Consider the following 13,757-nt stretch of genomic DNA (forward strand, 5'->3'; position numbering starts at 1 on the left):
ATAAATTCTTAACAATTATACCAATAATTTATAACTATATCCTCCCATTAATTTAAAGTAATTATGCTCTTAATTTATAACAGTTGTACCATTAATTGGAAACAACTCTACATTCATTGATTTAAATGAATACCATGAATTCGTTGTGAGTAAATTAATGATGTATTTTGTTTTATTTAATATTTACGAAATCTTTCAAGTCCCTGAAGTGCTATTGTATTTCTATATAGCATTATTTTTTAATTTTAAATTCTAAAGTATTTAATTTCTCATTTCACTATTTCATATAAAACCAGTGGTAACGCAGAGTGTACCTATTGAGTGTCTATGGATGAAATGTAATTTTCCATGTCTGCACAAAACCAAGGAAACAACACCGTATTCATCCATACGCACTACAATTGGTATCTTGCATGGTTTCGTTTCTTCGATGATAAGTTCAATATTCCAGTATGATTATGCAGATCCACGTAATACAGCCATTCTAATTAATAAATTTCAATACGCGCTACTTCTTTGTTATAAAATAATTTTACATCTCTGCTTCCAATGCTTAAAAACTGTTTATGTAAATGGGACCCGAGCGTAGTTACCTCCTCGTGGTGGGTCCCGGTAATTGGTATCGTTTTCCAAATAATAATACACCAAGTACTATTTTGAATATTAGTATTATTATTTGAAAAACGATATCAAGCTAAAAACTACTTGAATATAGTCTGGTCTTGATCATCCAAAATAATTTTGGTGATCAAGACTGGACTAAGACCCCCCCGCGGGGGCAACGTTGGACACCGTGGGACATCGTGGGACATCGCGGGACGCCGTTGGACACCGTTGGACGCCGTTGGACACCGTTGGACACCGTTGGACACCGTTGGACACCGTTGGACACCGTGGGATATGTCTTGACTCTCAAATCCATTCTGAGTCCATTCTGTACAATGATACTTATCTGACTTGGAATGAAATATAAAAATCGATTCTTCTTTGCCACTGAGTCTTGCGATTATTTTGTGCACGGGAGTGCGTCGCGCGAGTCCATTGATTCTTTCAAAAGATCGCGAACGAAAGAGTTCGCGCCGCGATTTGTCTTTTATTGTCTGTTTGTCCGGGCTTCTTTTTATTTTCCCATTTTTAAGGGAAGATTATTGTGGTGATGTTAAAGAATGTTAAACAGTTTAGTACAATGACTCGAATGATCCTCCCAAGACGTGACATTGCATGTGCTGTGTCAATAGCTTCGATTAAGTAAATTATTATTCTATTTCCGATTTATGAAATCATTCGCTTATTTCAAACGAATTTTTAACGAATTGTCTTATTGTTTCAAATTGAGTTATATCTCAATAAATCACTTATGAAATTCAATTTCTTTTGTTGTATTATGTAAATTTGCTACAGTTAACGTCGCAAAACTTGCAACTTGGTAACAGTTAGATTCAAATACTTCGAAACAAGGTTTCGCGTGCGTTTGTCAAGTATTCCTTAAGTATATTTAGTGGCGAACTTTTGAATTCTTGCAAATATTTATAACTCGCGACTATAGTGTTTTAGTGGAATGTATATTTCGTATTCTAATAACGAAAATTCACAGTATATATTCTAATTGCGAACAGTATAATTTTTGCAAGCGATTGCATTGCAATCACGGTATTCGTAAGCATTTGTTAGCTATCGAGAAATATTTCACAATTTTCAACTTACATTTTCATACTTGTTCCAATTTCTTAATAATAATTTTTAAGTATAAAGAAATAGCAGTATTTTCTAAATAAACGTTCGATAGGAAAAAGAAGAAAATTGTCGAAACGACGTTTCGCTTCTTTTCCACCCCCCACCCCCGCCCCTAAACTGCTTTATTTTCAGGGAATATTTGTGACCGCGCGCAATGCGGTTGTAGAGTCAGTGTTTGCTACGCAATAGTTTCTTTTCAATATTTTAAAGTCACGATAGTTTTGATTAAATTCGATCGAATAATCATACGCGAAAGTACTAAAATTTTATCAATCAAATTTGTACGCGATATTAGAGTTCTTGTTCGCCGATCATAATTTAAGCGGTCGCGGTAACGTAGTCTTTTATTTTTCTTTTTTTATATATTTATGTTGTTGAATATTCGTTTTCGGTATTAGAGTCAGTGCCACCCTCAAGAGGATAAAGCCTCTCCAGGAGCTCAAGAATGTAAGTAGTTTTATATATTGCATTTCAATTTGTTCTATTTATTATATTTTGTTTGAAATATTGTTAATTATAAAATCAAAGTGATTGATAATTCAGAAAGCTGTAAATGTCCTCTTTAATTGAAATAAAGTTTTAAAGTCTTAACATTAAAGTACAATAAAACTGTCTGATACGTATCAAAAATCACTGAATATTTTGTTCTCAAATTTTTATATTAGAGTTCCAATTTACATACTTATTAGAGTTTAGTCTTTATTATTACTAAAGTTTTAAGTTTGTTATTATGTATTAACGATATTAACGATATCTTATGTTTTGTTATAGACATATCACTGCTTCAATTTCTTCGTCTTCTTTGGGAATGTTTTAACAGTGGCTCCAAAGCCAAGAATGTAAGTACTTTTACATATCGTACTTCAATTATGTCTATTCTGTATATTTTTCTTCGATCACTATCGATTAAGACATACGATTTGATTGAAAATTTGGAAGGTTAGCATTTTCCGAGGTTATTCTTTCATTAAAATAAAATAAGTGTTAAAGTCTTCGTACCGAATTACGAAACAAATGACTAACATATTTCAGAAATCATTAGATTCTTAATTGTTAGATTTTAAATTTTCATATTAGAGTTTGAGTTTTTATACTTATTAAAGTTTGTTAGAATTTCAACCTTTATTATTACTAAAGTTACTAAAGTTAATAAACCTTCATTTTTCATTATCTTCAACTTTTCAAATAGTCAGCAAACACTTATCGTGTTTTCTTCTGTAACAGATTTTTGGCAACCTCTATTTTTTGTACCATTGGACTTTCTACGGTTCCAGCCTGGTGTTAGTCTTCCTGATAATATTCGCTGGGATACCACAGCATCCAGGGTAACGTCCTCTGTTTCTTCGCATCGAACGGTGAGTCGCATGCATTTCTGTTCCTCCGGTCACTCAATCATGTCGTAGGATGAAAGGTCCGAATCGGCACGGGTGACCGATTGTATTACGTAGAATTTCTTGCGAGCACAGTGACCGCGGGTATTTTTTTATACCCGCGACTAGTAACATTCTTTTTTCAAATTTATTAGTTTAGGATAGGTTTTCTTGCATATCGCGATTATAATAATTAGTTTTTTAACAGTTAGGTTAAACATATACATTTCCGAATATATTCGTGTTATTTATAAATATGCGTGTTAATATTCCGTATGAATATTTGCAAATGGCAAATATCTACACGAATATACCTGTATGACATAAATGTACTTGATTTTTAGCAATGAATTGATCGTGACAATATTAAGTCACGTTTATCAGGTAAGTCAATATTAAGTAAAATTCATTTTTTTCCGTACAAAAATGTGTGAAATCTTACGTGCAAGAAGACGCTTCGCGACAGGCAGGTGTTTTAATCAAAGCAATAATTTTGAACACTGCTTCTGCTTTTTCGAGTATGTGGTTTGATGAAGAGATCGCCTGAGATTATTTCTTTCGTAGTAATATATTTAGAGTCAATTATTCCATTTGATTGAGTCTCGACGATGTGTTAGTGTATCGTGCACGACGTTATTTTCACATTGTGTATGTGTGTGTGCGCGCGCGTGTGTGCGTGTGCGTGCGTGTGTGTTGTTAGGCCGTGGAATTGCATCGCATTTTCTCATTCGTTACAACTTCAAATATGAAAAATGTCGAGACAATTTCTGATAATATTATCCACCAGATTAAGTGTAACCATTGCTTTTAATATTGCCGTCAATTACAATTATAATTCCAAGTCTTCTTACGTTTATTTTAACGATATCATTTCCTTGGACGTGTTTTATTACGTTTTACGCAATCACTAGCCTTCGTCAGTCGATTTCAGGAAAATAGTATGTACCTTAGAATGCGCATGCTGTGTGTTAATCTCGTGTTCCTTATATACCACTGGTATGCACTTGACAATGTGCCGAAATGCCAATCGAACGGTAACGGTTTGTTGATATCTTAAAAGTTGGTTTTTCCATTATAACACAAACGAATTTAATCATTTTTTAATTTTTATTGTAAATTAACGCTTTCAACAATTTATTATAATAACCATTTCTATAATTTTTATATTTTTTATCAGTTGAAACTAAATTTGCATTTCTATGGTACTACTTTTTGACGTAGAACTGTTTTAATCAATATTCAATATCAGTTTATGACAAACATAATTTTACTATAATAGCCAAAGATGAAGTTGACTAGTGGTCAGGAGTCGAGAAGTGAAAGAATCTACATAATATTTCCATTTGTAATAATTATTTATTTTTCGGGATTCTTTTACAAACATTTTCTACTTTGATGAGTCATTATAATATTTTATCAATTTTCATAACTTAATTACAAGCATATACCATTATTCAATAATTAATTATTAAATATATAAATCTAATATGTTCTTACGCGTTGTTTTACTTTCAAATATAAGATCATGTTATAGTAATAAAAATTTTAGAATTTTTATATCAATTAATAGCACAGTAAATAATGATAATAAATTATTCTCAATTAAAGAAATTTCTCTTTTCATGATAGTTCCGCTATTAATTTTCAAAGACCATTGTAAATTGCTAACATTTTTGTCACGTTTTTCTATTTATTACAATGTTTGAATCATTGAAATATATTTATTAATAATTGTATGAATAATTAAGCAATATACCGTAATGATATTCTTACTAATAGAATATTTTGTTTAATAGTAGCAGCTACACTCATGTAATATAAAAGATTTTCATTAAGAACATAATCTTATTCGTAATTGTTACTGAACATTGTCTTAAATATGTTTTCTATTTCTCAATTCCATCAATTTGACTGTTTGAATACAATAAATTTGCGCGTGCTCGTGTATACGAAAATCGAGCGTTCTTATTAGCGGAATATATTGCGAAGTCAAATCGAGCGTACCTATTGGCGCAATGAATTGTGACGTCATATGAAGCGCTCCTATTGGTCCGGAATATTGGAAAGTCGTAGTTCCAACCTAACCGAGCGGTGACATGTTTCTGAAAGTCGTGCAGCGAAAATTCGGGCGTCATCCTGTTGTTTTATTTCGACTTTATCAACGATTCTACGCTTCTATCTGGTTCATTCAAATAGTACGTTCGTATTTAATCGTTTATTGATTATCATCTTAGTAAAATTATATTGTATCTCAAAATTTTCTTTTACTTTTATCATTGACTGCGTATTTGTCAATTTACAGTTATTGATCGTTCATATTATCGATCTTTGAGGTAGAATTTGGGTTCTATTATTACTTTATTCACATTACCGGCCTTTACTATAGTTTCTTCTGTTATTGCAAATTATTGGTCTTGTCGTACATTTATTTGAAATTGTTGGTTTTCTTTTGTGTAGATTATTGGCTGGTTACATGATTGAAAGAATAGGGGTCCAGATCACAGACGCCACAAGCGATTAACAATTCCATAATTCGAACTGAAACAAGATGGACGTCATAGATGATTATTAATAAATCGAGTCGTTGATTTCTCATGCAGATTTGGTAACGATTGAAGTATTATAACAAAGCAGAGGTACGTGCACGACTATTTTCTTTTTTTATTGGATCAATAGTAATCGATATTTGCTAAATAATTGCTATACAGCTTACAATTGGCATATAATAACATCATTTTATAAATAGTTGCATAATTTGTTGAAAATATTAAGAAGAAAGAAAAAGAGGTGAAATAAATCACATTTAAAACTGTTCACATATAAAAATGTTTCGGGTATATAGATTATCGTTAATAATCAGATATACTATTAAGTAATTAATTAATGTTTTTATATTAATATATAGGAAATTATGCAAATCATTTAATTGTTATTAGAAAACAATCTATTGCGAAATTATTATATTTTTGTATATTGAAATGAGAAAAAATTAATATAATATAATGAGAAAAATTTTTATAGTAGTTGGATTTTAACACAATTTCAATTTTTATTTCTTTAATATTTCAACTTTAAATAGAGTTTAGACTTTTTCTAACAATGAACGATATATTTTTAAGAACAAATTATAATATTTCATATGTTTTGTTTCAGTTTTTCATAATTTCTACTTTTTCCAGTGCTTCTGGAAGGAAGCAGTGATGCTTCAAAACTAAGCATGTAAGAATTTTTGCATATTGTACTCCAACTAATTTTATTCCTTATATTTTGCTTTAATTATTCAAAATGAAAAAACAAGTCTGATTTTATACTTTAATATCAGAGTTTCAGTTGTTACAGTAATTAGAGTTCACTAACAGTTTAACTTTTTTATTGTTATTAGAGTTTAAGGATTTCATAGAATTCCATATTACGTTATTAAAAAATTTTTTGCTGAATCATTACTTAATTTTCAAAATAAATTATTCACGCATGTATTATTTATATATCTATAAGAAGACATATGTTTTGTTAAAGGTTTATCACTCCTTCCTCTTTCTCCTGCTTCCTGAAAAGGACCTAGTGGTGCTTCAAAAGCCAAGAATGTAAGAAATATGTAAATTGTTTAATTCTATTGTTTACATTTCAATTTGCTACTCCTAATTTGATTATTGTCATTAAAATTTTAATGAAGATTAATAGACATTAATCCTCCACTGCTTTAAATTTTCCAATTAATTAACGTTATATCTATGAGCAAATAATAATATTCGATGCATTGTTACAGCTTTTTCCATGATGGGATTGCATGACTCCTCCTTGATAACGGTCTTCACGACGACTTTCCCTGAGCTACCATATCATCGATGACTACGTTCCTCGCATCTTATCGTGAGTCGCATGCATTTCTGTTCCTCCGGTCACTCAATCATGTCGTAGGATGAAAGGTCCGAATCGGCACGGGTGACCGGTTGTATTACGTAGAATTTCTTGCGAGCATAGTGACCGCGGGTATTTTTTATACCCGTGAGTAGTAACATTCTTTTTTCAAATTTATTAGTTTAGGATAGGTCTTCTTGCATATCGCGATTATAATAATTAGTTTTTTAATAGTTAGGTTAAACATATACATTTCCGAATATATTCGTGTTATTTATATAATATGTAATTTATAAATATACATGTTAATATTCCGTATGAATATTTGCAAATGACAAATATCTACACGAATATACCTGTATGACATAAATATACTTGATTTTTAGCAATGAATTGATCGTGACAATATTAAGTCACGTTTATCGGGTAAGTCAATATTAAGTAAAATTCATTTTTTTCCGTACAAAAATGTGTGAAATTTTACGTGCAAGAAGACACTTCGCGACAGGCAGGTGTTTTAATCAAAGCAATAATTTTGAACACTGCTTCTGCATTTTCGAGTATGTGCTTTGATAAAGAGATCGCCTGAGATTATTTCTTTCTTAGTAATATATTTAGAGTCAACTGTTCCATTTGATCGAATCTTAATCCTTTTTCAATTAACGCTACCTCTTTTGCAATATTAAAATTTTGTTCTTATTTATGAAATTAATAAAGTAGAGTTATTACAATATGAAACGAAGTAATGACATATAAAATCAAAGAAAGTTAGCCCGTTAAATAAAAATTGGACAAACTAATCATCTTTTTAGATCAGGATTTTCAGGTTTAACCCTTTCCGTGCCCATTGTCAGGATCTCATTCACGTGCCCAGGTGCTACTTGAATGGGAGAAAGACATTGGGCACGATGATCTAGAATTAAGTAATGTAATAATTTCTCAGCGACTGACGATGCGTTAGTGTATCGTGCACGACGTAATTTCCACATTGTGTATGCGTGTTATTAGGCCGTGGAATTGCGTCGCTTTTTTTCATTCGTTAAAACTTCAAATATTAAAAATATCGAGACATATATCGATTCAATTTACGTCTCGATACAATCATATTTTGTGATAATATCATCCACGCGATTAAGTGTATATGCACTCATAATATTGCTATCAATTGCAAATATAATTCCAAGTTTACTTGTATTCATTTAAAAAATATAATTTCTGGAGACGTGTTTTATCACGTTGTACGCAATGATCACTAGCCTTCGTCAGTCGATTTCAGGAAAAAAGTACGTACCCTTAGAGTGTGCATGTTTGCTAAGCTCGGGTGTCGGAGGCGTCCCGGGACGTCCTCTCTAGTGTAGGTCCTTTGCACCCGGGCGTTTGCGTGAGAACCGTGGAGCGAGTGTGTTGGTGTGCCTGTTTTGCCATTTTTAAATATAGCGCTAGGTAGGATAGGTAGTATACTTTCTGGTGTGTCTGTTAATTATAAGTAGGTAGGGCCGGGCAGGTTGGCACAGTCTCTGGTCGGGTAGGCGCGTTTTCGTGTGACCAACCTGTTTCTGGAAATTGATTTGAAAAATCGACGGTGAAACCGGTACGAGTAGAGCATGCTCTCGTCTTTGGTTTTGCCCCTCGATTTTTCGAATTTCGCGGTCGCGGTCGCGAGTGGGCTCGAAACGAACGTTTATCGCTCGAGCACGCACATGCGAGTGGACAACGATCACAGCTGTGATCGTTGGCCAGTCCATGCGCACTTCCATCAGCTTCCGCGGTTTATATTTTTATTTCACCTTTATAAGTTTTTTTTTTTGTTTGCGATTTAGAAGTCTCGAGCTTAGATTTAAGTTTCAGCGGGCATTGCGCTCGAAGAAAGAAGAGGCTATATGCCGAAGAGGCCCGACAAACTGTCACTCAAGAGGGCAACTACCAATGGCTACCCATCCTCTGGGTCGTCCAGAGCATGGGAAGTCATTATCGTTACTACTTTGTCACTATGCTCGCTTTTAGTGTTTGTAGTAATAGTAGTAGTAGTTTTTGGCCGATGTATATATCGGTCCATCGTCCCATTGGGCCAATCGCGATTTTTCGTATTAGTGTTGCGACGAATTAATCACGGATTGTATTAGAGTTGCGAAATAATATCGCGGCTTTGCATTAGTGTGGCGAGAAAATGATTACGGTTTGAATTAGAGTTGCGATAAAATGATAATCGCGTTTGCTTTAGAGTAGTGAATCGTCTTTTGCAAATTTTATTATGAATTTTTAGAATTTCTTATAGAACTATACGTATCAGAATTTATCCTCTTTTCTGTTGTTTAAAATTAGATTATAAAAATGTTAGTTTTCAATTAATTTTATAGTATTGCAAGTTTCAGCATCAGAATATTTGAAGTAGCTTTTTCATATAGTAAAGAACAATTTTCATTAAATTCACTTTAAGAGTTAGCGTTGCGATATTGTTCCATCGCGAGTTCTACTAATTTTTCCTGTTAGCGTTGCGATAATGAATGATCGCGTTTTCTTAAGTAGAGTTGCGTTTATAAAATGCCCAAACCCTCCGACTGCATTTGTCGGACACTGTTTCTGGCTCACACGATACAGCTGGAAGAGCTGTGCAAGTGTGATCGTTCATCGGCAATCTCCTAAATGGTTGCACTGCGATATGCCAGCCCTCTACTCGTGATTTTTCTTATTAGTGTTGCGATAAATTAATTACGGGTTGTATTAGAGTTGCGATAAAATGATAATCGCGTTTGCTTTAGAGTTGCGAATTGCGATATCGCGATTGCCTTTTGCAATTTTTAGAATTTTTCCTGTTTTGCATTGTTTAAAATTAGATTATAAAAGTGTTTAATTAATTTTATAGTATTGCAAGTAGCAATACCAGAATATTTAAAGTAGCTTTTTCATATAGTAAATAATAATTTTCATTAAATTCACTTTGAGAGTTAGCGTTGCGATGTTGTTCCATCGCGAGTTCTACTTATTTTTCCCTTTAGCGTTGCGACAACGAATTATCGCGTTTTGTTAAGTAGAGTTGCGTTTACAGAATGCACAAACCTTCCGACTGTATTTGTCGGACACTGTTCCTGGATCACACGATACAGCTGCAAGAGCTGTGCAAGTGTGGTCGTTCATCAGCAACCTCCTAAATGGTTGCACTACGATCTCTCGCTATTAGTGTTGCGTATTGTTTAAATACGAGTGCGTAGATTTAAATTTATTAGCGTTGCGTCTCGTTTCGGGAATTTTCAGACTTTTCTTTTTTTTTTTTAATGATAAATTAATTGATATTGCAGATATAACGAAGCACTCTTCGCGTTTGATTTTGAGAATTTTTTGCTTCATAAATATTAGTAGTAAATTAGCGTTGCGAAACAAGAATATTCAGTTCCACTCTCGGCGCGTTGATCGCTCGGGCAACCGAGGCGAACAGATGTGCGTAAGCAAACGTGTGCTCCAGTCAAGTGATTCAGAGAAGTGCTACGAATAGTGATAGTGACAAACAATGCAACAGCAGATATCAACGATCAAGATTGCAACCAATGGAGAAAAATATTACATAAAAGGGTCATCAGATTTACCAGGCTTACAGCAACAACAGCAAAATAATAACAACCAAAATGATGTGGAAATAGAAGAAATGGAAGAGCAGCGGAGACAGGAGGAGTGCAGACACGACAACAAAATAAGTTACCAGGACGACAACTGGAAGCTAGCAAAGACTAGCAAAAAACGTAAAATAATTCCAGGCACAAATGCTGCAGGAAACCCAGATACAGGAAAGCAGCGATGGCTGCAAGAATTACCTTTAAGAAACTCCTTCAGCTCACTAACGGAAGAAATAGACAATGACCCGACAAGCAAAACCACAACTAAAACACCTTACATATCAAAACCACCACCAATATTTGTTGAGGCCCAAATAATAGACCCGCTTATTGATCGACTAAACAATGTAGTCGGGAAGGATAACTACACAATAAAACAAACAAAATTAGAACAAGTAAAAATTCAAACAAACACCCCAGAAGTTTATAGGAAAGTGATAAATGAACTAAAGGAAAAAAATGCTATATACCACACGTACCAACTCAAAACAGAAAGGAGCTGTAAAATAGTTATAAGAGGTTTACATCCAAAAACTAACACAAAAAAATTAAGTGAAGAATTAGGAAAAATTGGCCATGAAACAAGAGCAATAAACAATATGACAAGATACGATACGAAGCAACCATTGCCACTATTCTTAATAGAACTGGAACCCAGAACCAATAACAAGGAAATCTATGAAATCAAAAAAATACTAAATACAATTGTAACAGTGGAACCACCACGCTACAAAAAAGATATACCACAATGCATGCGGTGTCAACAATACGGACACACAAAAAATTATTGCAACAGAAGCCCGGCATGTGTTAAATGTGCAAAAAATCACCTAATAATACACTGCCCATACACAGGAAAAATAGAAGAAGTTAAATGCTATAATTGTAACGGAAACCACCCAGCCAGCTACAAAGGATGTGAAATAAGGAAACAAATACAACGTAAACTGTTTCCTCCACTTCGCAACAGATCACACAATGACCATCAACCACAACAAAGTGTAACGGATAACGAAACAACATTGAAAGCACAACAGGAACTAAACGCTATAAGCAGAAACATAGATCCCCAAGGTAAACGAAGCTACGCACAAGTAACTAAAAACATTAGCAAACCAACGCTTGCAATCAATCAGAATGAAAACAATAACATCGAAGACGTTACAGACATCAAAGAAATGCTCAAACAACCCATTAAAGGTATGGAAATGTTAGGAAAAATGGTAAGTGATCTAAACACAATACTAAGACAACAAGCACAACAAACAACAATCATGTTACAACTACTCACTAACTTGCTAAGTAAAAAATAGAGATGGACATTTTGAAAATAGCAGTCTGGAACTCCAATGGCTTGCAACAGCGAGGCCACGAAACTAAAATATTTTTGTATAAAAATAATATTGATATACTACTTGTCTCAGAAACACATTTCACCCTAAAAAACTACATGAAAATACCGTACTACACCATATACGATACCAAACATCCCTCAGGTAAAGCACATGGAGGAACTGCAGTAATAATAAAAAATGACATCAAGCATCACTTACATAGTCAAACAAATCAAGAACACCTACAAGCAACCACTGTCACAATACAAACCAATGACAATTACTTCCAGATGTCAGCAGTATATGCACCTCCGAGACACAAAATGACACTTAAAAAATGGGAAGAGTACTTCCAATCCTTAGGCGACAAATATATAGCGGCAGGAGACTTTAATGCAAAGCACACATTATGGGGTTCGAGAATTAGCACACCGAGAGGTAGAACATTGGAAAAATACATTAGAAGCAGCAACCTCAACGTACTATCTACAGGAAAACCAACGTACTGGCCGACAGACCCCAATAAAATACCTGACCTGTTGGATTTTGCAGTAACAAAAGGGCTAAATGTAAGCAAATTAAAAATAACAACCAGCCTCGAGCTTAACTCCGACCATACACCAATTATAATAGAATATACAAGCAAACCACTACTTTATAACAAGTCAGAGTCGCTTTGCAATAAAACCACCAACTGGCAAACTTTCAAAGAGCTGATCGAAAACAAAATCAACTGCAATATCCCGTTGAAAACACCTGAACACATTGAGCAGGCAGTAGCAACTTTGACAGAAATAATACAGGAAGCAGCGTGGGCAACCACCACCTATGAAACAAATAGCAGGCAATCAAAAATTATTCCGCAGGACATCCTAGACAAAATCAGGGAAAAAAGAAAAGCGAAAGCAAAATGGCAAAAACAGAGAACACGAGAAAACAAGAAAAACCTAAATAAACTTGCAAAGGAACTAAAGAATAAAATAAGGGAACATCATAATAACGAATTCTCAAAATTCATCGAATCACTATCCGCGCATGAGAATACCGACTACTCCCTATGGAAAGTCACTAACAAAATTAAGAAAACAGTAAAAACAATCCCAGCAATCAGAAAAATGGACAACACATGGGCCAGAACCAACGAAGAACAGGCAGAAGAATTCTCAAAGCACCTACAAAATATATTTTCGCCGTATGAAATTAATAACAGCATCCCTGGATGGCAAACAAATGAAGAAGTGGAAAATGCCAGCAACACAACTGATAAACGCTGCACCATACTCAGCACAACAGCGCAAGAAGTTACAAACTTAATTGAGGCAACAAAGACAAGTAAAGCACCAGGATTTGACTTGATCAATGGGAAAATCTTAAAAAACCTTCCCCCAAAGGCAATAAGACTAACAACGATAATATTTAACGCAATTCTAAGAATACAGTACTTTCCTACACTATGGAAAATAGCACAGATAGTGATGTTACCCAAACCAAACAAAAACCCACATTTAACTGCATCCTACAGGCCGATATCATTACTACCTGCGTTTTCCAAATTATTAGAGAAAATAATATATAACCGCTTAAAACCAACAATAGAAAAAGAAAAACTAATACCGAACCATCAATTTGGATTCAGGAATAAACACTCCACAATAGAACAAATGCATAGACTCGTCAATGAAATCTTACAGTCGCTTGAAACAAAACAATACTGCACAGCACTCTTTATGGATATCGAAAAAGCATTCGACAAAGTTAACCATGAAAAACTTCTTCAAACAATCAAAAAGCAATTTCCAGAACAAATCTACAAACTACTCAAATCCTACTTAAACAACAGAACCTTTGTAGTA

At 33.8% G+C, this 13,757-nt stretch overlaps 1 long non-coding RNA gene across 1 annotated transcript; it reads left to right on the forward strand.

The window, feature by feature from the left end:
* Positions 1-5,205: 5,205 nt before the first annotated feature.
* Positions 5,206-5,888, forward strand: LOC139996013 (uncharacterized). The gene is made up of 3 exons (XR_011802113.1): positions 5,206-5,299; positions 5,562-5,744; positions 5,851-5,888. It is a non-coding gene; the product is annotated as an uncharacterized lncRNA (long non-coding RNA).
* Positions 5,889-13,757: the final 7,869 nt, after the last annotated feature.

This window comes from Bombus fervidus, chromosome 17 (assembly GCF_041682495.2).
Source record: "Bombus fervidus isolate BK054 chromosome 17, iyBomFerv1, whole genome shotgun sequence".
NCBI classification, from domain to species: domain Eukaryota; kingdom Metazoa; phylum Arthropoda; class Insecta; order Hymenoptera; family Apidae; genus Bombus; species Bombus fervidus.